This window comes from Bos taurus, chromosome 23 (assembly GCF_002263795.3).
Source record: "Bos taurus isolate L1 Dominette 01449 registration number 42190680 breed Hereford chromosome 23, ARS-UCD2.0, whole genome shotgun sequence".
NCBI lineage: Eukaryota > Metazoa > Chordata > Mammalia > Artiodactyla > Bovidae > Bos > Bos taurus.
This window is the reverse complement of record NC_037350.1, coordinates 28,880,292-28,901,610: the sequence shown is the minus strand read 5'-3', so window position 1 is coordinate 28,901,610 and position 21,319 is coordinate 28,880,292. Positions and strand designations below refer to the sequence as shown.

At 44.6% G+C, this 21,319-nt stretch overlaps 1 non-coding gene across 1 annotated transcript; it reads right to left on the bottom strand.

Annotated features, from left to right (window-relative positions):
* Window positions 1–20,574: 20,574 nt before the first annotated feature.
* Window positions 20,575–20,656, bottom strand: TRNAS-CGA (transfer RNA serine (anticodon CGA)). Its single transcript has one exon. It is a non-coding gene; the product is annotated as a tRNA-Ser (tRNA).
* Window positions 20,657–21,319: the final 663 nt, after the last annotated feature.

The window sequence follows — 21,319 nt, the reverse complement described above, 5'->3', positions numbered from 1 at the left end:
CTCCCTTCCTTGCTAGAATCTCCAACAACTCTACACTTGATCCTCTAATTCTCCCTTGGTTTATTCCATTTTCAGAGAAGCGGTTGGGCAGAGCTGATTTTTGGTGTGTTGGCTTGGCTTGCTCTAGTTGACCATGACTGCTTCCTGCCTCTTGGTTAGCAACATATCTTCTTAATACAGGTGTCTCCTACATAACTCTACCTACCCCTTTCTAACTCCATCCAGGATATCTGCTTGTGATGCTGCCGAATGTTGTAATTAGACACCCGTGCGTGGCAATGAAGATGCTAGAGGTGGGAAGGCCTTGCATAATTCTCTCATTTCTTTTCCACCTCTTCCTTTTTTTCTTCTTTTGTTTATTTTTCAGTCTATCTCTTCCCATGTCAGTACATCCCATCGTTTTTTTTTTTTTTTTTTTATTGTTTTGCTAGGCAAAAGGAGACCCACCAGCTTCTGCCTTGAAAAACTATGTATCTCCAACATCCCCATGTTATTAAAGAGCCTACAAGTCTTTAGGAGCCTTGGAGGGGAAGAGGCAGGTATGAAAAGGTGTTTGGGAGACTGATGACAAGCCAGCCATGGCCCCTGCCCTTAGGAAGTATGATAAGGTGGGTAAAATATATCCATCATCATCCGAAATCTGCCATTACTGAATCAGGGAGTGTGATGAAACAAATGAGGTATCTCCATCATTGACCAAGATCTGTCACTGCCAAATTGTAAAGGTGTGCTGAAGGGAGAAGAGTGAGTGGAGGGTTTTGTTTATAGGTCAGAGAATGAGTGGAAACTATTTCAGGAAGGCTTCCTGGAGGAGGTGGCTTGTAAATGAAGGATGGGTTGGGTTGAGTTGGAGAGAAATGAAAAAGCCTGAACAAAGCATGTGAAGCATCTTGGAGGAAAAAACTGAAAGTGGGAAAAGAGGCCCAGGGGTAAGGAGCATTGATGAAGAAAACCATTATTCTTTCTCAATTCCCACTCACTATACTCCTTCCCAAAGAGTTTCTGCAGCCTTGATTCCTTCCAGAAATACTTTTTTTAGAAAAAAAAAAAAGACTGCTGTTTACAATGTGCTTTAACATGACTGATCCTAATAGAGCACGGCGGCTTTCCTATTCAATGGCTCCAAGAACTCTGAGTAAAACATCTTCTGAGGCTCAGGGCAGCCTCAGGAAGTATGAATTTAAGACTGACATCGAGGACAAAGATTAGGTCAGATTAAATGAGAAATCTTGATGCTCAAAAATGTGACCAGGGTTATATAGGACTGTCATCCATATTGCCTGATCTCTTGTTTAGCCATTTATCAGCTGTGGGGTTGAGAATCCAGATATTTTACAGTGACAACTCGGATTCCATCATGGTAAGGGATTTGCCTGGGCTCAAACAGCGGGTTAGAGGCAGAAGTGGGAGTGAAATTCAGATTTCCCACCTCCGAATTCTATGCTCTTTCCCTTAAGCATTACTTCCTCTCTTCTGAGATTTTATTTTCCCTACCGGAAGCCTCCTTTATCCCTCTCCCTTTAAATCCATGCTTAAGGCTAACAGTTTCTCCCAGATGTTGCCTCTCCTTCAAGTTCATTCAGGATGCCCTTTTATTCTCTTTCCTTCTGATAACCCTCCATTAATATCACTGACATTTCTTTATCTGTCCTTTAAATTCCCCCTTAGACAATTACTAATCATTTTTTCTCTTAGTGTCCCCTAGGCCTTAAGAGCTGCTTTCATTAAGCATCTGAGCTTTAAGAGCTGAACATTCATTCATCCATTCATTTAATCATTTAGCAACTATTTATGAAGCAGTCAGGAAGCTCCCCTGGAGAAGGGAATGGTTACCCACTCTAGTATTCTTGCCTAGAGAATCCCATGGACAGAGGAGCCTGATGGGCTACAGTCCATGGGGTCACAAACAATTGTACATGACTGAGTGACTAACACAACATTCTATATGTCAAACACTGTTCTAGGAGTGAGGATACGCTGGTGAACAAGCCAGCCATGACCCCTTATCCTCTGGCAATTTAGATCTTATTGGGAAAGATCAACAATAAGCAAGTAAACAAATAAGTTAACAAGATAATTATAGATGTCATAAGTTCTTTGGAGAATATAAAGTGGATAATGTAAGAGGAATTAACTGGAGGAGATGTTCACTGCTTTTAATAGGCTGCTAGAAAAAGCTTCTCTGAGGAGGTGACATTTAAGCTGAGCTCTGACTGATGAGAGAGAGCCAGAAGTAAAAATTTGGGGGGAGAGCTTTCTAGGCAGCAGGCACAGTAGGTGCAAAGGCCCTGCAGAAGGAAAGATCTTGATGAAGATGGCATGCTATGAGGTGTGACAAGAATGGTATAAAGAGACACTGGAGAGATACTAAGAACCAAGCTGTGCAGGGCCTTAGGGACCAGATTAGAAGTTGGGTTTGGTTCTACAAAGTGCAATGCCACTGAAGGGCTTTAAGTGGTGGTGGTGGGGATTATAGGGTCCAATTTATGTATTTAGACATTCCCTTTCGCCTAGTCATCTTTTCATTTCCTTTTTTAACTCTTGTCCTCCTTCAACGTATTCACGATCAGCATCTTGGAACTTCCCTGGATGTCCAGTGGTTAAGACTCTGTGCTTTCACTGCAGTGGGCATGGGTTTGATCCCTGGTAGGGGAAACAAGATGCCACCTGCTGCCTGGCACAACCGAAAAAAAAAAAATTGAGCATCTCATTGAAGAATGAGTCTTCCAAACTAACAATGTATTAACCTGTGCAGTGCACCAAATGTAGCTAACTCAGTTCTGATTGCTTCCTCTATTACAGAGATTTGTAGAACCTTAGAGTTGAAAGGGGCCTGTCTTCAGGCAGCTTAGAGTCTGTGGGTGAGAGGAATACTGTCTAGTCACACAATGTACACAAACTGATATGAAGGGAAAGAACAGGGTGATGAGAACTGTACCAGGAAGGCCTCCGTGCAGGCAGAGGAAACCTCTTTGGGTATTTTAAGCAAGGGATTTAATCCAGGGAACCAGTTGACAAGAAAATCGTTGAAAAACTTGGAGAATTAAGAGTCAAGAGGTCCTAACTGGGTGATTGACTTCAAGGTCAATCACCAGAGATCAGAAATGCTGCAGTCACTCCCCCAACTGGCCTACTGCCACGAACCTCTCATGTTTATTGGAGCTTGTCCACCTGACCATCTGTTACAGGAAAATGGCTTCCCCCTCACTTCTGCCTTTCAAATATCATACAAATACCTCTAATTGGCCAGCCTTAATTCTGGTTCAGAACCCAGCTGCAAAAATTTCTGAGAAATAGTTTTCTACTTCTCAACCAAACAGAATGGAAATAAAGCCAATCCATATCTAGAGTTGCCAGGTAAAATACTAGCAAATTTGAATTTTAGATAACTGATGAATTTTTAAAAACTATTTAGTTCAGTTCCGTCGCTCAGTTGTGTCCGACTCTTTGTGACCCCATGAATTGCAGCATGCCAGGCCTCCCTGTTCATCATCAACTCCCGGAGTTATTTAAGTATCTTCCAAATATGTTTGGGAGCATACTTTTACTAAAAAAATTGATTCATTATTTATCTGAAATTCAGATTTCAAGTAGGTGTCTTGTATTTGTACTTGCTAAATCTGGCAACTCTTTAAAGATCCAGCAGAGAGACTGATAGCAGGGGCCCTAGTTTAAATGAGGGGCTGAGGAAGTGCTCTCTGAAGAGGTGACATTTAAGAGGGTAACTGAAAGATGAATAAGAGTTCGTTAAGCACAGAATAGAGGGAAGGGTTTTCCAGGCAGAGGGAACAACTTTGCAAAGACTCTAAGGCAAGAGCAATTGAGGCTAATTTAAACAAAGCTGACCAGTGTTTAGAGCTCAGCACTTTTACTGTCAAGGATGTGGGTTTGATCTCTGGTCCAGGAGTTAAGATCCGGCAAGCTGCACAGCTCAGCCAAAAAATAAATAAAACTTTTAAAAATCCTAAACAAACAAAAAAAAAGAAACAAAACAAACCTGGTGCATGGGGAGCAGGGGAGTGAAGATGTTACAAGGTAGATAAAAACTTAGGCAAAGACCAACTGTGCAGAGTCTTAAGTTGTGAGCAGTGGATTAAAGCAAGAGTGGAATGGGAGAGACCCAAGGCCACGACATGCTAGTGACATCCCCTGGAGCTGTGCAAGATAGCCATTTGAAGAGCGAAAACTATTCCAGTACTTTAGGTGAGAGGTGATGATGGCTTCAGTTAGATGGTAGCCAGTGGACTGGGAGATGAACAGACCAATTTGAAATATATTTTGTATACAGAACTTAAGAAAGTGTTGGAGTGGTCATTGGAGGGTAAGGGAGAGGAAAATCAGGGGTGAACTCCTAGTTCCTGCAATGGGCAACTGGGTTGATGCAAGAACTATTTAGGGAAACAGGAAAAGCTCTTGAGTTGTGGGAGTTGCAATGGGATCACAGGAGAGGAAGGAATGACCAAGTGATGAAATACCTTGTTTCAGTGGGACACCAGTTCACAACCATTGCCTCTCTCTGCAGAGTGTTTCCTAACATCCACTTACCTGCCTACTCCATCTCCTTCACTCCCTGCCTTCTCCTCCATCATTTTCTCTTTCTTACTCTGTCTCTCTCTTTTCTTTGTAGTCATCCTATTTTCTGGATGGCAACCCACTCCAGTATTCTTGCCTGGACAATCCCACAGACAGAGGAAACTTACGGGCTACAGTCCATGGGGTCTCAAGAGTCGGACACGACTGAGTGACTTTCACTTCACTTCACTATTTCCTGGACAGAATCAGAGACTCAACCAGTGAGATGTATGGAGTGTAGGAAGCAAGAAATGAAAAGGTTTCTCATGAATCTGTGGGTCACAGTTTCCCAGTGGACCTGGCAAACCATTTAGCCTCACTTCCCTGGACCCAGGAAGGGATGAGGCTGGGAAGAGGGAGAAGAACTTGGACTGAAGCGGCTAAGGAGGCATAATTCTCTAGAAGATGGAAAACTAACTGGTCTAAATCTCTCATTTTGTACATGTTTGAGGGGGAGGGGAACTGTGCTGTGTGGCATATGGGATCTTAGTTCCCCAACCAGGGATCGAACTGGTGTCCCCTGCTTGGAAGATGGATTCTTAACCACTAGACCGCTGGGAAGTCTTAATCCCTCATTTTGAACTGAGAAATCTGAGACCTCTGCTCCTTCTAACTAAACTAGGCAAGAACCTGCAGAAACTGAAGGAACACACACATCCCATTTGGAAACAGTGGGGTATTCAAGATTTGATTCAAGTCTTGTTCTTTTTGTGACTATAAAGCAGGAACAACCATACTTATCTCAAAAATTGTTTTAAGGATCAAAGGAAATAATTTATATTCATGTATTCATCAAAAGGCTATTAAGCACCTACTATGTGCTAGGTATTGATGGGAGGTGGGGACTCAGCAGAGAATAAAGCAGACAGGAATCTGCCCCTATGAGACTTACATTCTAATGGGGAAAACAGATACATACCAGATAAATAAGTGAAAAGTATGATAGGTATCATAAAACAACATAAAGCTTGGAAGGAAGATAGAGGTGTTAGATAGAGTGAGTAGGGTTATAACTGTACTAAATAATATTCAAGCAAGGATTTGAAATGGATGAAAGAATGAGCCAGTTGCTTATCTGGAAGGAGCATGGTCCAGACTGAGGGAAAATCAGGGGCAAAAGCCTATGATATGTGAGATTTAGCATGAAGGCCATGTGGCTGGGGCAGACAGAGCAGTGGGGAGAGTGGTAGGTAGGTAGAGAGGTGATGGGCTGACTGTGTGTGGTCTTGAGGCCACTGTGAGGACTTTCTTTGGTACTGAGTGAGGTGAGCCTAGTAAGGAATGAAGGTGATGAGAAAGGGCTGACTTCTGGATGTGAGCTGATGGAGAGCTGATAAGGTTACCGCTGAGTTGCATTTGGGGTATGAGAGCAAAACAGGAATCTCCAAGAGATTTGGCTCAAGCACCTTGGGACGATGGAACTGCCCTGGATGGAGGTAGGGAAGACCATGAGGGGCCAGTTGGGGTGCAAAGTCAGGAGTTAAATGGTGGGCATGTGAAGCTGAGATGCCTGTCAGATATTCAGTTGCTTCAGGGTGTTTTTTTGTTTTGTTTTAATTTTTTATTTATGGCTGCACTGGGTCTTCGTTGCTGCATGGGCTTTCTCTACTTGTAGTGAGCAGTGGGAGGGGGGCGTGGGGAGGGGGCTACTCTTCGTTGTGGTGCACGGGCTTCTCATTGCGGTGGCTTCTCATTGCAGAGCACAGGCTCTAGGCTAGCGGCCTTCAGTAACTGGGTCACACGGGCCCAGTTGCCCTGTGGCATGCGGAATCTTCCCAAAACAGGGAACCCATGTCCCCTGCATTGGCAGGGGACTCTCAACCACTTGACCCCAGGGAAGTCCCCGATTGCTTTGTGAACTGTGCAATGTCCACAGAAATAATCAATAATCAGTTGTGTCCGACTCTGTGCGACCCTATAGACGTCAGCCCACCAGGCCTCCCCATCCCTGGGATTCTCTAGGCAAGAACACTGGAGTGGGTTGCCATTTCCTTCTCCAATACGTGAACGTGAAAAGTGAAAGTGAAGTCGCTCAGTCGTGTCTGACTCTAGCGACCCCATGGACTGCAGCCTACCAGGCTCCTCCATCCATGGGATTTTCCAGGCAAAAGTACTGGAGTGGGGTGCCATCGCCTTCTCCAATAATAAAAATAGAAGAGAGTTTTTATTTGAGCCAGATTGAGGACTACAGCGTGGGAAATACAGACTCAAAAGCGTGGATGACAAATGGCAGAGGCTTATAAAGGCAAAACCTCCAAGGTCACATAAGATATTTGTCAAGAATTAGGACTGAAGCTGGCAAGAAGGATTGGTTGGGGTCCAAAATGGTTGCATAGTTGCAAGGGGAGACCTTGAGACCACAAGGTTATACCTAACAGCTGTTAGCAGATATTATTTTGAAAATGGCTGGTGTCCTTGACTTTGATCCAGTTCAGAAAATTCGAGTTCTTAGTAATGCGGGAACCTCTTTGAAACAACAGCTGTACTGGCCACCTGGTTCCATTTTGAATGCTTAAACCACAATTACTCCATTTTGTTTTTTAGATACATTCTTTTCTTTAATGGTTAAAGCAGATGCATGCTCTACAGGTTGTAAGACAGGGTGTTCTAGTTAACATGAGCTCAAGCAAATCATGCATAAGCCAGAATGACTTCCCCAAACCTCAACAAGGCCCAGGTAAGCGTATGACATTATGAGCAGTGACAGCACCAAAAAGAATAGTTCATGGTTATATAGAAATTTATAATCTTCAAAGCTTCTTATTATTTTTATTTTTAAAATTTCACTAACTACTCCAGGGGCGTTCATAACATTCAGCCAAAGGGAAGAAACTAAGGCCCAGGCTTGCTTGCCCAAGGTCAAAGGTTGCAGAAGGCAGAGTCAGGGAGGGCTGGGTTCAAGTGCCTCTTCTCTCAACCTGACTCCTGACTCCCAGGGACAGAGATACAAAGGGAGACACAATGAGAGTCAGAGACAGGGACAGTGAGTCAGAGAGACCAAGTCAGAAACATGAAAGCAAGCGTGAGGCAGAGCAGGGGCACCCTTGAGGGAGACAGTAATACAGAGAATGACCTAGAAAAGCCTAATGAGCTGGAGAGCAGTTGAGATGAGCCCCACGTGCCTCTCAGGTCTTGGCCCACATGACAGACTCTCCCTCCTCCCTTCCCAGGTGAGGTGTCACCAAAACATCGCTGGCATGTTGCTGGCATCCGGCCTGCCAATTAGCTCGGGAGCCTCTCCCTTTGACTTCCTCCGGAGCTTCAGATGTGCGCCTACTTCCTCCCTTACCCCCACATTCCCCTCCAGCCCAGTCCTGCCCTGCCCTGCATCTTTGGGAGGCAAACTGGCTTCGAGGGACCTGCAGTCTCTGCGGCTCCCCACAGGGGTCAAGCCCCTCCCGGCGCCGAGCGTGGCATCGCGCATCCTTTTATCTGCCACCTCTGTGCACCTTTGTGAGCGTCAACCGGCCACGCCCGGCGCCCCCGCCCCCAGGGGTGGTGTGTGTGGCCGGGAGGACAGGGAGGGGCTTCAAGGAAGTGGAGGAAAAGGCCCCCCACCAAGGCTCCTGGGATGGCTCCGCAGAAGCTGTGAAGATTCTTCTACACGTAAAAAAAAAAAAAAAAGATTCTTCTACACGTAAAAGGAGAAAGGCAAAGGCTGCAGAGACGTCACAGGGGGAATTAGCAGAGAACAGGGCCCACCAAATCAGATGAAGGGGGCCGGCGGGTGAAACCAGAGCACTGGGAATGAATGGGGAACAGATGGAGAGGAGAGAGACGGTTTCACAGAAGTGACTTGATTTAGGGCGATTTGTCAAAACTAAGTTGCAAATGAGTTTGGAGAAGAGTCAGTAATGACAATTGCTGCTTTCTATAGCTCTTTTGCGTATTTTTAATTTACTTCATTCTCCTGAGGTAGGTCAAGGCTCAGAGAGGTCAAGTGACTTGCCCCAAATCACACAGCTAGTAAGACTCTAAACACTCTCCTTTATCCTTTATACTACAAGTGCAGCTGCTTCTGTATATGTCATATTATATAGAAAAGGAGATTAGACTTTTAGGGACTTGAAGATTTTCATCCAGCAAACATTTATGGGGCCGCTATTATGTGTCAGGCAATGTGCTAAGCCCTAAAGATGCTAAGGCAGTCTGCCTTCAGAAGGTTGAGCTAATCGAGGAGTGATGTGAGCAGCAAGTACAGGACAGCATGGCCACCCAGACGACTGGGGCTCTTCTCTGGGGGAGGGTGGCTTTCAGGGGGAAGTGACACCATCTGATCTTGGAAGAAGGAAAGTATTTCCCTAGTGGATGGTGGAGGTGGTGGTGGGAGAGGGCCTTTGAGGCATAAGCAAGCAAACACAGCCTGGGAGAGCTCCCAAGAGTTGAGTGAGTTCAAAGAGAATAAACAAGGGATGTGAAGGGAATTGGATGGAGTTCAGTGACATTTAATTCATGATGGATTTAAAACCATTGCCTAGCTCTAGTCAGGGTTGAGGAGGGATCTTACAACTATACTGTTAAGGGATAGTGAGAGTGCTTCTCCATTATGTTGGAGTAATAGGAACTTAAATGAAGTAAAGAAACATTCGTTGACCATTTCTAGGTGCCAAAGAGCAGGCAAAGCACTTTCACATACATTATCTCATTTAATTCATGGAGCCATTAGGAAAGATGAGGACGACTTCTTTGGATCGATTTGTGAAGACCTCTAATACTCAGAGAAGGCAATGGCACCCCACTCCAGTACTCTTGCCTGGAAAATCCCATGGACGGAGGAGCCTGGTAGGCTGCAGTCCATGGGATCGCTGAGGGTCAGACACAACTGAGTGACTTCACTTTCACTTTTCACTTTCATGCATTGGAGAAGGAAATGGCAACCCACTCCAGTGTTCTTGCCTGGAGAATCCCAGGGACGGGGGAGCCTGGTGGGCTACCGTCTATGGGGTCGCACAGAGTCAGACACGACTGAAGTGACTTAGCAGCAGCAGCTAATACTCACGGTTTAAAAGTGCAAGATTTTTGCCCTATGAGTTGTGATCCATATTAAAGATACACAGGGAAGGTTTGGTCAGAGGAAACAGGGAGTACAGAGCCAGGGAAGCCCAGGAGAGCAAGGTGTGTCTGGAGAATGGCAGGCAGTTGACCTTGGTGAAGATGATGTGTATGGTAAGGATGCTTGTGCCTGGGGCTGGAGCTGGGACTTGCCATGCAAAAGGCTTAATGTTAACCTTGTTCTCCTAGGTGAGTCTCAGAAACTTTTTTCTTTACTTTTAAGATGGTAAAGAATCCACTTGCAATGTGGGAGATCTGGGTTCAATCCCTAGGTTGGGAAGATTCCCTGGAGGAGGGCATGACAAGCCTCCAGTATTCATGCCTGGAGAATCCCATGGACAGAGGAGCCTAGCAGGCTAAAGTCTATAGCGTTGCAAAGAGTTGACAGGACCGAAGCAACCTGGCCCAGCACACAGCACATAGTTATTATAAAATATTGGCTATATTCCCTGTACAATATATCCTTGTAGCTTATTTTATACATAATAGTTTATACCTCTTAACTCCCTACCCCTGTATTGTCTCCCCACTAGTAACCACTAGTTTGTCCTCAGAGAGTTTTGTTTTGTTTTTTGGCGGTGCTGGGTCTTCCTTGCAATGTGCAGGCTTCTCTAGTTGGCCTGTCTATTTACAGCACACAGTTTTAGTTGCCCCTTGGCATGTAGGGTTTTAGTTCCCCTACCAGGGACTGAACCCGTGCCCCCTGATTTGGAAGATGGATTCTTAACCACTGGACCAACAGGGAAGTCCCCTCAGACAGTTTTTAAATGGGGAGAAACACACTCTGCTGAAGCATGTTGCATCAGACACACTCTGATGAAGCAGGGTTCTGGCTGCAGGTGGAGAATGGACTCAGAGGGCTGCACGGGCTGGAGGAGGAGGAGGAAGGAAGTATGTGAAACTGGTCTGAGGGCATGAGTGGGCAGCAGATCTCTACATTGCTGATGAGGGAGAGAAAGGAACACAAAGCACAGATTATTTTTGGGAATGTGACTGGAGTTATAACTGCACATGAAAAGGCAAATAATGAGTTAATGAGAAAAACCAGCAGCCCCACCCACCTCCACCACTTTCAACTCTTTTAGCTGATTTACTTTTTGGTATGTGCCTCCATATCTGTAAACACGATTATATTATTAGTGCATGCTTTTTCAATTTAGGTATTATCTATTGGTTTGCTTTCACAAAAGAAACAGCTTTAAAAAAAAAAAACCACCAACCTACTTGGTCCACAAACAGATAGCTTCATCATCCCCACTATCCTCAGTTTATAGATGTTTTTAAGCTATGTACACACAATTCACATATATATTTCCATTTGTGCATAAATATGCATATAAATGCACAGAAAAAATGTCCTGAAGGACCACATCAAACTAGGATCCAGGCGGACACTGACTAAAGTAGACTTTCATTGTACCTGTCTGGTTTAAATTTTTTTTTTTTATAGATAAGAAGTGACTTATTAGAATAGGATGCTTGTGAGGCTTACAAGCAGGCAGACAAGAAATGCCATGCTGAGCACTTACTGGACTAGGGTTTTATAAACAAAAGAAAAGTGGGGAGGGGAAGAACTTCTTTGTCTTTCTTGAGTAGATGTCATACGTCCGTCATCAGCTCCTCCTCCAGGTTAGGCAGAGGAGTTTTCTTGTCCCTACGTGGTCCAGCTGGTCCACAAATTATTGTTTTTTATGTGTGCAGAGAGCATGTCCTAGGAATCATTGACTTCCTGAGCTCACTGGGCAGGATGTGGGGCTCCTGTTGTTGTTCAGTTGCTCAGTCGTATCCTACTTTTTGTGAGCCCTGAACTGCAGCCCGTCAGCCTCCTTTCTCCATGGGATTCTCCAGGCAAGGATACTGGAGTGGGTTGCCATTTCCTCTTCCAGGGGATCCTCCCAACCCACGGATCAATCCACATCTCCAGCAGCTCCTGCATTAGCAGGTGGATTCTTTACCACTGAGTCACCAGGGGAGCCATACATTAATTATTATGTGTGTACTAAAAAAAAAAAAAAAACACTAATCCACACAGCAATAGTAAAAGGTAATTATCATTATCCACAGTTTACAGATGCAAAAACTGAAGCCCAGAGACTTAATTAATTTATTCAAAGTCTTACAGCAAGCAAGTGGAACTGGTAAAAAACAGACTTGTGCCTGAAGGAAGAGAAGGGACCAGTGCTGGGTCAGGACAGAACATGAAGATGAAAGCCAGGAACTCTAACAGGAGAGGTGCCATCTTTGGCAGAAAAGGATCATGAAGGCAGGAGGCGGGAGGCAGTCATATGAGAGCTGTGGTTTGGGAGGAGATGTTCAGGGCTTTATGGGAGAAGGGGATTCACTAGATTGTTGGATAGACACCCCAGACTATCCTCCCAGAAGGAGGCAAGGTCATGGCCTCTCTCCTGCCTGTCCTTAAAGAGCATCCCTGGAGAACTCAGGAGCCAGGCATCTGCATGAGTCACTGGAATCCAGAAACTGATGGCAAGGGTGAGATCATCAAAGGCAGGGAGCAGAGACAACAAGGCCCTTGGGGTCCAGGGAGCTCAACCAGTCTGGTTAGAGTCACAAAACCAACAAAGAATTCATATCTAATAGGTTTTCCTCAGGGCTCACATGAATAGGTAAGGAAGTCACTGTGAGGCTGTGATTCTGGGCAGGATGACAAACAAAAACAGGCAGACCAAGGAGTCAAGCTGCAGTCTCTGTCCTGTGAGAATGCGGGATGTCTGGGGAGCAGGAGTCTGGGAGAGGTCGCAGCCAAGGCCATCGAAGGAAGCTGGCCTCTCCCTCGTCATGACTCAGCTTCACCAGTGCCTGGGGTCACCAGTCCCCTCCCATGGCCATGCGGGTGATGACCATGAGGGTAAATGTGTCTGCCCGGTGACCTGGAATTACATGGTTGAGTTGGCAGTTGGACACTGGAGATAAACTCAAGACTTACTCTGTTTGAAAGTTTCTGGCATTGAACTGGCTTCTATGCAGGTAAACACATGTGCCCCAACCCCACTAATTCATCCTTCAGCCAGTTTACCACTTAAACACGGAGAAGCCTCTGACAAAACAGCAGGCTCTGACTTTCAGAAGCTGGCTTGACACTCACAGGCAAACCGCGTTATTCTCCTATTAGGCATAAACTGTCTTACAAAACAACGACCTCAGATGAGCTCACACTGAAATCACAAGACAAAGCAAGGCCAGCTTATAATTCTATCTGAGCACAAACAAAAAAACAGTCACTGTGCCACCCACAAAATATCAAGCACTCCTTCCTATGGCCAAAAAAAAATGCTATTATTTCTTTCAGTTCAGTTCAGTTCAGTTACTCAGTCGTGTCCAACTCTTTGCGACCCCATGAATCGCAGCACGCCAGGCCTCCCTGTCCATCACCAACTCCCGGAGTTCACTCAGACTCACGTCCATCCAGTCAGTGATGCCATCCAGCCATCTCATCCTCTGTCGTCCCCTTCTCCTCCTGCCCCCAATCCCTCCCAGCATCAGAGTCTTTTCCAATGAGTCAACTCTTCGCATAAGGTGGCCAAAGTACTGGAGTTTCAGTTTTAGCATCATTCCTTCCAAAGAAATCCCAGGGCTGATCTCCTTAAGAATGGACTGGTTGGATCTCCTTGCCGTCCAACAGACTCTCAAGAGTCTTCTCCAACATCACAGTTCAAAAGCATCAATTCTTCAGCGCTCAGCCTTCTTCACAGTCCAACTCTCACATCCATACATGACCACAGGAAAAACCATAGCCTTGACTAGACGGACCTTGTTGGCAAAGTAATGTCTCTGGTTTTTAATATGCTATCTAGGTTGGTCATAACTTTCCTTCCAAGGAGTAAGCGTCTTTTAATTTCATGGCTGCAGTCACCATCTGCAGTGATTTTGGAACCCAAAAAAATAAAGTCTGACACTGTTTCCACTGTTTCCCCATCTCTTTCCCATGAAGTGATGGGACCAGATGCCATCATCTTCGTTTTCTGAATGTTGAGCTTTAAGCCAATTTTTTCACTCTCCACTTTCACTTTCATCAAGAGGCTTTTTAGTTCCTCTTCACTTTCTGCCATAAGGGTGGTGTCATCTGCATATCTGAGGTTATTGATATTTCTCCCAGCAATCTTGATTCCAGCTTGTGCTTCTTCCAGTCCAGCGTTTCTCATGATGTACTCTGTATATAAGTTAAATAAGCAGGGTGACAATATACAGCCTTGATGTACTCCTTTTCCTATTTGGAACCAGTCTGTTGTTCCATGTCCAGTTCTAACTGTTGCTGCCTGACCTGCATACAGATTTCTTAAGAGGCAGGTCAGGTGCTCTTGTATTCCCATCTCTTTCAGAATTTTCCACAGTTTATTGTGATCCACACAGTCAAAGGCTTTGGCATAGTCAATAAAGCAGAAATAGATGTTTTTCTGGAACTCTCTTGCTTTTTCCATGATCCAGTGGATGTTGGCAATTTGATCTCTGGTTCCTCTGCCTTTTCTAAAACCAGCTTGAACATCAGGAAGTTCACAGTTCACATATTGCTGAAGCCTGGCTTGGAAAATTTTGAGCATTACTTTACTAGCATGTGAGATGAGTGCAATTGTGCGGTAGTTTGAGCATTCTTTGGCATTGCCTTTCTTTGGGATTGGAATGAAAACTGACCTTTTCCAGTCCTGTGGCCACTGCTGAGTTGTCCAAATTTGCTGGCATATTGAGTGCAGCACTTTCACAGCATCATCTTTCAGGATTTGAAAGAGCTCAACTGGAATTCCATCACTTCCACTAGCTTTGTTCGTAGTGATGCTTTCTAAGGCCCACTTGACTTCACATTCCAGGATATCTGGCTCTAGGTCAGTGATCACACCATCGTGATTATCTGGGTCGTGAAGATCTTTTTTGTACAGTTCTTCTGTGTATTCTTGCCACCTCTTCTTAATATCTTCTGCTTCTGTTAGGTCCATACCATTTCGGTCCTTTATCAAGCCCATCTTTGCATGAAATATTCCCTCGGTATCTCTAATTTTCTTGAAGAGATCTCTAATCTTTCCCATTCTGTTGTTTTCCTCTATTTCTTTGCATTGATCGCTGAGGAAGACTTTATCTCTTCTTGCTATTCTTTGGAACTCTGCATTCAGATGCTTATATCTTTCCTTTGCTCCTTTGCTTTTCACTTCTCTTTTCACAGCTATTTGTAAGGCCTCTCTGGACAGCCATTTTGCTTTTCTGCATTTCTTTTCCATGGGGATGGTCTTGATCCCTGTCTCCTGTACAATGTCACGAATCTCATTCCATAGTTCATCAGGCACTCTATCTATCAGATCTAGTCCCTTAAATCTATTTCTCACTTCCACTGTATAATCATAAGGGATTTGATTTAGGTCATACCTGAATGGTCTAGTGGTTTTCCCTACTTTCTTCAATTTAAGTCTGAATTTGGCAATAAGGAGTTCATAAGACCAGGAGCCACAGTCAGCTCCTAGTCTTGTTTTTGTTGAGTGTATAGAGCTTCTCCATCTTTGGCTGCAAAGAATATAATCAATCTGATTTAGGTGTTGGCCATCTGGTGATGTCCATGTGTAGAGTCTTCTCTTGTGTTGTTGGAAGAGGGTGTTTGCTATGACCAGTGCATTTTCTTGGCAAAACTCTATTAGTCTTTGCCCTGCTTCATTCCATATTCCAAGGCCAAATTTGCCTATTACTCTAGGTGTTTCTTGACTTCCTACTTTTGCATTCCAGTCCCCTATAATGAAAAGGACATCTTTTTTGGATGTTAGTTCTAAAAGGTCTTGTAAGTCTTCATAGAACCGTTCTCCTCTCTCGGTAGAGAGGATTTTTTAAAATATTTATTTATTTATGGCTGTATGGGGTCTTAGTTGCAGTATGTGAACCCACATCCCCTGAATTGGAAGGCAGATTCTTTTTTTTTTTAGCGCCACCCCTTTCTCCGGCCCCCTTTCCACGCACGCCCACAGGGTCAGGGCTGAGCCGGAAGGCAGATTCTTAACCACTGGACCACCAAGGAAGTCTCTGTAGAAAGAACTGATTGAGATAGTTACAAAATTTATCCTGTTTTCTGACAGCATACTATCTAGTGAAAAATCCCTGCTTCCTTAGTGAGTGCATCCGTGTGTGCTCAGTCATGTCTGACTCTTTGCGACCTCATGGACTATAATCCGCCAGGCTCCTCTGTCCATGGGATTTCCCACGCAGGAATACTGGAGTGGGTTGTCATTTCCTCCTCCATGGAATCTTCCCGACCCAGGGATTGAACTCAGGTCTTCTGCACTGGCAGGCTGATTCCACTGAGCCACCTGGGAAGCCCCTATTTTCTTAGGCCTGCCCCCAAATCGCCAAACCAAAGCCCACATACTGTCATAGGTTTTTGTTCTAACACTCTCTTTCTGAGATGTCCCACAGTTCCCTACTCTTTTGATGCAAAGAGTCATAAGCCCAAGGTGTTCAACTACAGGTGTGTTTCTGGGGGTCGATGGTTGGAGGACATTGATAACATTTCAGTGTTTCTTTTCTTCATTCTTAGCCTCTGAGCTCTACCTTAGGGATCTGGAGTCAGGCTCTGTGGGAGAAGATGATACAAAGGCAGGAAGTGATGTCAGAAGAGACAAAACAAGACATGCATTCACTCGACAGATATTTACTGGGCACCCACATAGGCCACACAGGGATCTCGGTGTGAAGGACAATAGACAAATAAAGCAAGATCCATGATTTTTAGGAAGCTTTCATCTGGGGGCTTGAGAGGTGAGAAAGACAGACTTCCCAGCTGGCTCAGTGGTAGAATCCGCCTGCCAATGTGGGAGCCACAGGAGACGCAGGTTCTATCTCTGGGTCCAGAAGATCCCCTGGAAAAGGAAATGGCAACCCACTCCATTATTCTTGCCAGGATAATCTCATGGACAGAGGAGCCTGGCGGGCTACAGTCCATGGGGTTGAAAAGAGTAGGACTCAATTGAGCAACTGAGCACACATAAGGTGGGAAAGACACCTAAACAGATCACTATGATCTATAGAGCTAAGTGCAGTGATTGAGGGAAGAATGCCCTGGGGGAGAAGAGGTGCATCGACCCTCCTGTGGTGAGGCAGGTACCAAGAAAGGCTTTCTGGGGAAGGGGATTCTTGAGGCCCTGGAGGTCGAGGACCATCTCATGAGAAGGGACAAGATGAGCAGGTCAGGGAGGTGACAAATAGCATGATGAGTGGGAATTTTACTTGCAACTGATCTCACTAGAATGGAAAGTAAGAAGCAGTGTCGGGTAGGGATTAGGCTGGAGGCACTTACAAACGGGTTTGGGCTTTACGCTTGCCCCAAAGAAGGCATCATGGAATGTCCATTGAATGTTCCGCAAGTCCTAACATGATGAGATTATGTTTTTAAACATCATTTGAAAGTCTGCAACTTACTTGATTTTGTCTGGTTTTGTGGGGTTTTTGTTTGTTTGTTTTTTCTGACTGAGTGGCATGTGGGATCTTAGTTCCTCAACCAGGGATCGAACCTGCAGCTCCTAAGCAACTTACTTAAAAAAGCATAAAATTATAAGATGTACTGATGGATGGATAAAGGGGAGGATAGATGGAAAAAGCACTTGATAAAGCAAGTAATGATAGAATCTAAGTGGTCGATATTTGAGTGGTCCCTATAAAATATTCTAACTCTTCTGTTTGAAAATGTTTGTAATAAACTTTGGAGAGGGGGTTATGTTGGCCTCTGTCCTGGAGGATGGATTGAGCAGGGTGAAGTCTAGAGGCAGGGAGACTTGACTGATGCATCTCCAAGCCAAGGAAGGACAAAGGACAAAGATTACCAGTAAACACAGGAATTTGAAGGGCAAGGAAGGCTCTTCCCTTGATACTTCTGAGAAAGTATGGTCCTGTTGACACCTTGATTCCAGACATTCAGCGTCCAGAACAGTGAGAGAATAGTTTCTCTTGTTTTAATCTACCCAGTTTGAGGCAATTTGTTAGAGCAGACTTAGGAAATTAATACAGGAGTTGAGGATGTCGAGGTAGAAGGCACTACCATGGAAAGATTATTATTTATTATGCCATACTATCACATATTTTAACCATATTTTGCCTTTTCAATATGGCTTTGTGTTTGCTTTCTGTTAAAAGCCTGAGTTTGAGCATCAAGGCCAATACCTAATTCAAGAGGCTGTGAGGAACAAATGGAATACGGTGTATGAAACCATTTGATAAACTGTTAAACTCTGTAAAGAAGGTATTAGTACTGTTATCAGGATGTGGAGGAGCTGAAAACACCTTGAACTAGAGAACGGAAAGCTAGGCCTTGGCCTCAGTGACTGCTTCACTTTCCAAACATAGCACCGTGTGAGTGGCCAGGACCCAATTCAAGTTTGTCAGCTTCTGAAAGATTCAAAAGTGCTTCTCTCCAGACAGGACAGAAGAGGGACAGGTCACAGTTTAAGGTTAGGGACCAGGGGGGAAGACCTTCCCAGATTTAAACCATGTCACAATATGTCCCTTTATTCACTAAGAACTGTGCAAGAAGGGTGGGAGAGGGAAGCCAAGATGAGTAAGAGGCAGCTTCTGCCCTCAAGGACTTCACAGTCTACCGAAGTGAGTGCGATGGCTTAGGAGTGTGGACCTTCCTACAGGAAGAGCCAGGAACCCCGACTAGGGAAGGTGTCCTGGAGGAGGTGAGGTGAAGCTGCTCCACAACAGTTGAGTGGGGTTGCCAAGATACCAGTCCTTCCGGAGAAAGAAGCATTAGGAGACGGTTTCCACTTAGTGAATGCTATCAACCACCTCATTCCAGGATCTGTGCGAAGCGTCGGGAGAGGGAGAAAGTATGAAATCTGCATTCAGCCCTTGGGGAAGCTCTCCCATTCTTGTAGGGAAGCTAAATCTGCATACCAGAAAAGGCAACTTTGAGATAAAGAGAGTGACGTCAACCACTCGGACTCTGAATACCGGATATGGTGACTGTGAACTTTGCCCCGGGAAGATTTCTGCAGGAATGCAGGGGGTGAGGGGAGGGCAGGGGCGGGCATGTGGGTCCTGGTCACCTTGTCCCCTGTCGTCGCCTAACAGGCAGATGCTTCTGTAATCGACGGTGCCTTGAGGGCGACGCGGGAAACAGGATGGGGGAGCCGGGCTGGGGCTGACTGCGCGCTCCTGGAATCTGCGCTGCGGGAGTTGCCTCTCCCGGGCCGGACACCTGGATGCGCCCTGCCCCTGCGGAGACGCGCGCGCGGCCACACGGAGATCCGCGGGCGGCTCCCCATGCCTTTGTAATCCAGCCGTTTCCCAACTGGAACCGGTTGGCTGAAATGCCCGGGAAGCCCGCCCTATCCGACTACCCCGCTCTCCACCCGGTTGAAGGGAGTCGAAGAGGAAGAAACCTGTAATACTCTGGAACTCTGGCGCAAATCCTGAGTCTTGCTCTCCGTCATCTTGTCATCCTCTTGGCTTAGGTTTCCAAGCCTCTCGCCTCTTCCTTTTACGGGATCATCTTGGAAACAGGGGCAGTCCTTCTTTGAGTTTAACTTCCATCCCTCACGTGGCAACACTGTACAGAGGTCTTTGCTGCGCGCGATGCTGGTGGTGGTGGTGGTGTGGGGAGGTGGGTAGTTAGGAGGGTGCACCTGGTCCTGAGATTAATTTTGAGGAAATTAAGGAAGAAAAAAGGCAGACGATTTGCCTTTGAAAGGGAAACGACATCCTCTCATACTCCAGGTTAAGCCAGTCTTTCTAAAAATTAAAATCTTTTCACACCTTTGAAAGGATTTTGGGGTTCTGCATTAGATCCACTCCCAAATATTGACCACGGGAGGCCACACTTACAGGATGTCTTAAATTTTTTGTGTCAACTTTTTTATTATGGAAAAATTAAAACACACATGAAGTGGAGAAATTAATATGATGAGCTCTTGTGTAACTATCACCCCCATGGACAATGACCAGCTCATGACCAACTTTGTTTCATCAACTGCCTCCCACTCATCCTCCCCCTCTCCACAGTGTGTCATTTTTAAGCAAATTCCAGGTGTATTTTATTAATAAAACTTCAATATACCAAAACCTCACTTTAAAGAGTACAATTATCACACCTTAAAAGTGCACAATTCCTTAATATAAATGTACAGTCTGTTAAATTTTGTTTCATGTTTTAAAATTAGATTACAATTAATTCATTCAAACCAGGATGCAAACAAGTCCACCATAGCGTTTGCTTCATATCTCTTTCAATCTTTAAGTTTCCTTTTTCTTATCTCCCCCACCTGCACCTCAACCCCTTTTCTTCTGGAAATTTATCTGATGAAGATAACTGATTCTCTGTCCTGTGAATTTTCCCAAAGTGGGATTTGCCGACTGCATTTCTGTTAGCATTGTTAAAATGATTCTGATAGATGGGTTTTAGGTTCATCACTTTTGGCAAGTATACATCAAGTCATTACTTCCTATTGTATTACATTGGACAGCACATAATATTGGATTGTCTTTCTTTTTATGATGCTAGGGTTGATCCGTGGGTTCAAGTATTGTCGGAATGATTCACCATTGTAAGATTCCCTGTAAGCTTTTCACATATGTTTCTAGCAGCCGTTGATTATTGCATCAGTCCTTTATTTCATTAGGCATTAAAAGAATGATATTCTTCCACCTTGTCTTCATTTATTAGCTGGAATTTGTAATAAAGAACTGTCCCTCAACCATTTGGTGATCTTAGATATATTTGTACAAGAATGGTGGCATAAAAACTATGTCTTTATTTACCAGCGTTCAAGAAGAAGTAAAGGTTTCTGAAAGAAAAGTGAAAGTTGCACAGTCGTGTCTGACTCTTGGTAACCCCAGGCCAGAATACTGGAGTGGGTAAGCCTTTCCGTTCATCCAGAGGATCTTCCCAGCCCAGGGATTGAACCCAGGTCTCCCACATTGCAGGTGGATTCTTTACCAGCTGACCCACAAGGGAAGCCCAAAGGAGAATACTGTGAGTAGGATTTGAACCTGCCCGGGCAAACCCCATTGGATTTCGAGTCCAATGCCTTAACCACTCGACCATCACAGGTCAGTTTCTAGCATCTTCCAAAAGTGACCAGTGAGTTTTTAGTTGTCATGATGAACTGGTGGAATTTTTTTTTTTTTTTTTGCATAGTTGACATATATTAATCAATTGCAGATATTATCCTCCTTCATGCTTAAAAGTGTCCCATCTTTAACCAGACATGGCCCCAGTAGCTTTCTCACAATCTGATGTGACAAAGTGCTCCAGGATCATCTTGTATATTTCTTCTCCCAGACCTAGAATTAGCCAGTTCTTCAAGGAGCCATTTTCTTTTGGGCGGGAAATAATAAGATTTTCATCTGGGTATAAGCAAGGCTTGCTCAGTGCATCCAGTTAGGCTGTTATTAATAATAATAAGGCTTCTTTGTGAAAGAAGCTAAGAAATGCATTTTATTATTTTTTTAAGGAAAATGCATCATGAGTTTATCACATTATGATTTTCCAATTCAAATTTGGGATCACTGTGCTTTTATTTCTCTTCTTTTATTTCATAATAATAAGAGAAAACTAATCTTTCAGGTTGAAAATCTTGGTTCCTGGTAATGTTAACATAATTGCTTATTTTCTTTACCTTATATATTTGGGTATATATGTACATGTACATAATACATGGGCTACCCATGTGGCTCAGTGGTAAAGAATCTGTCTGCTAATGCAGGAGATATA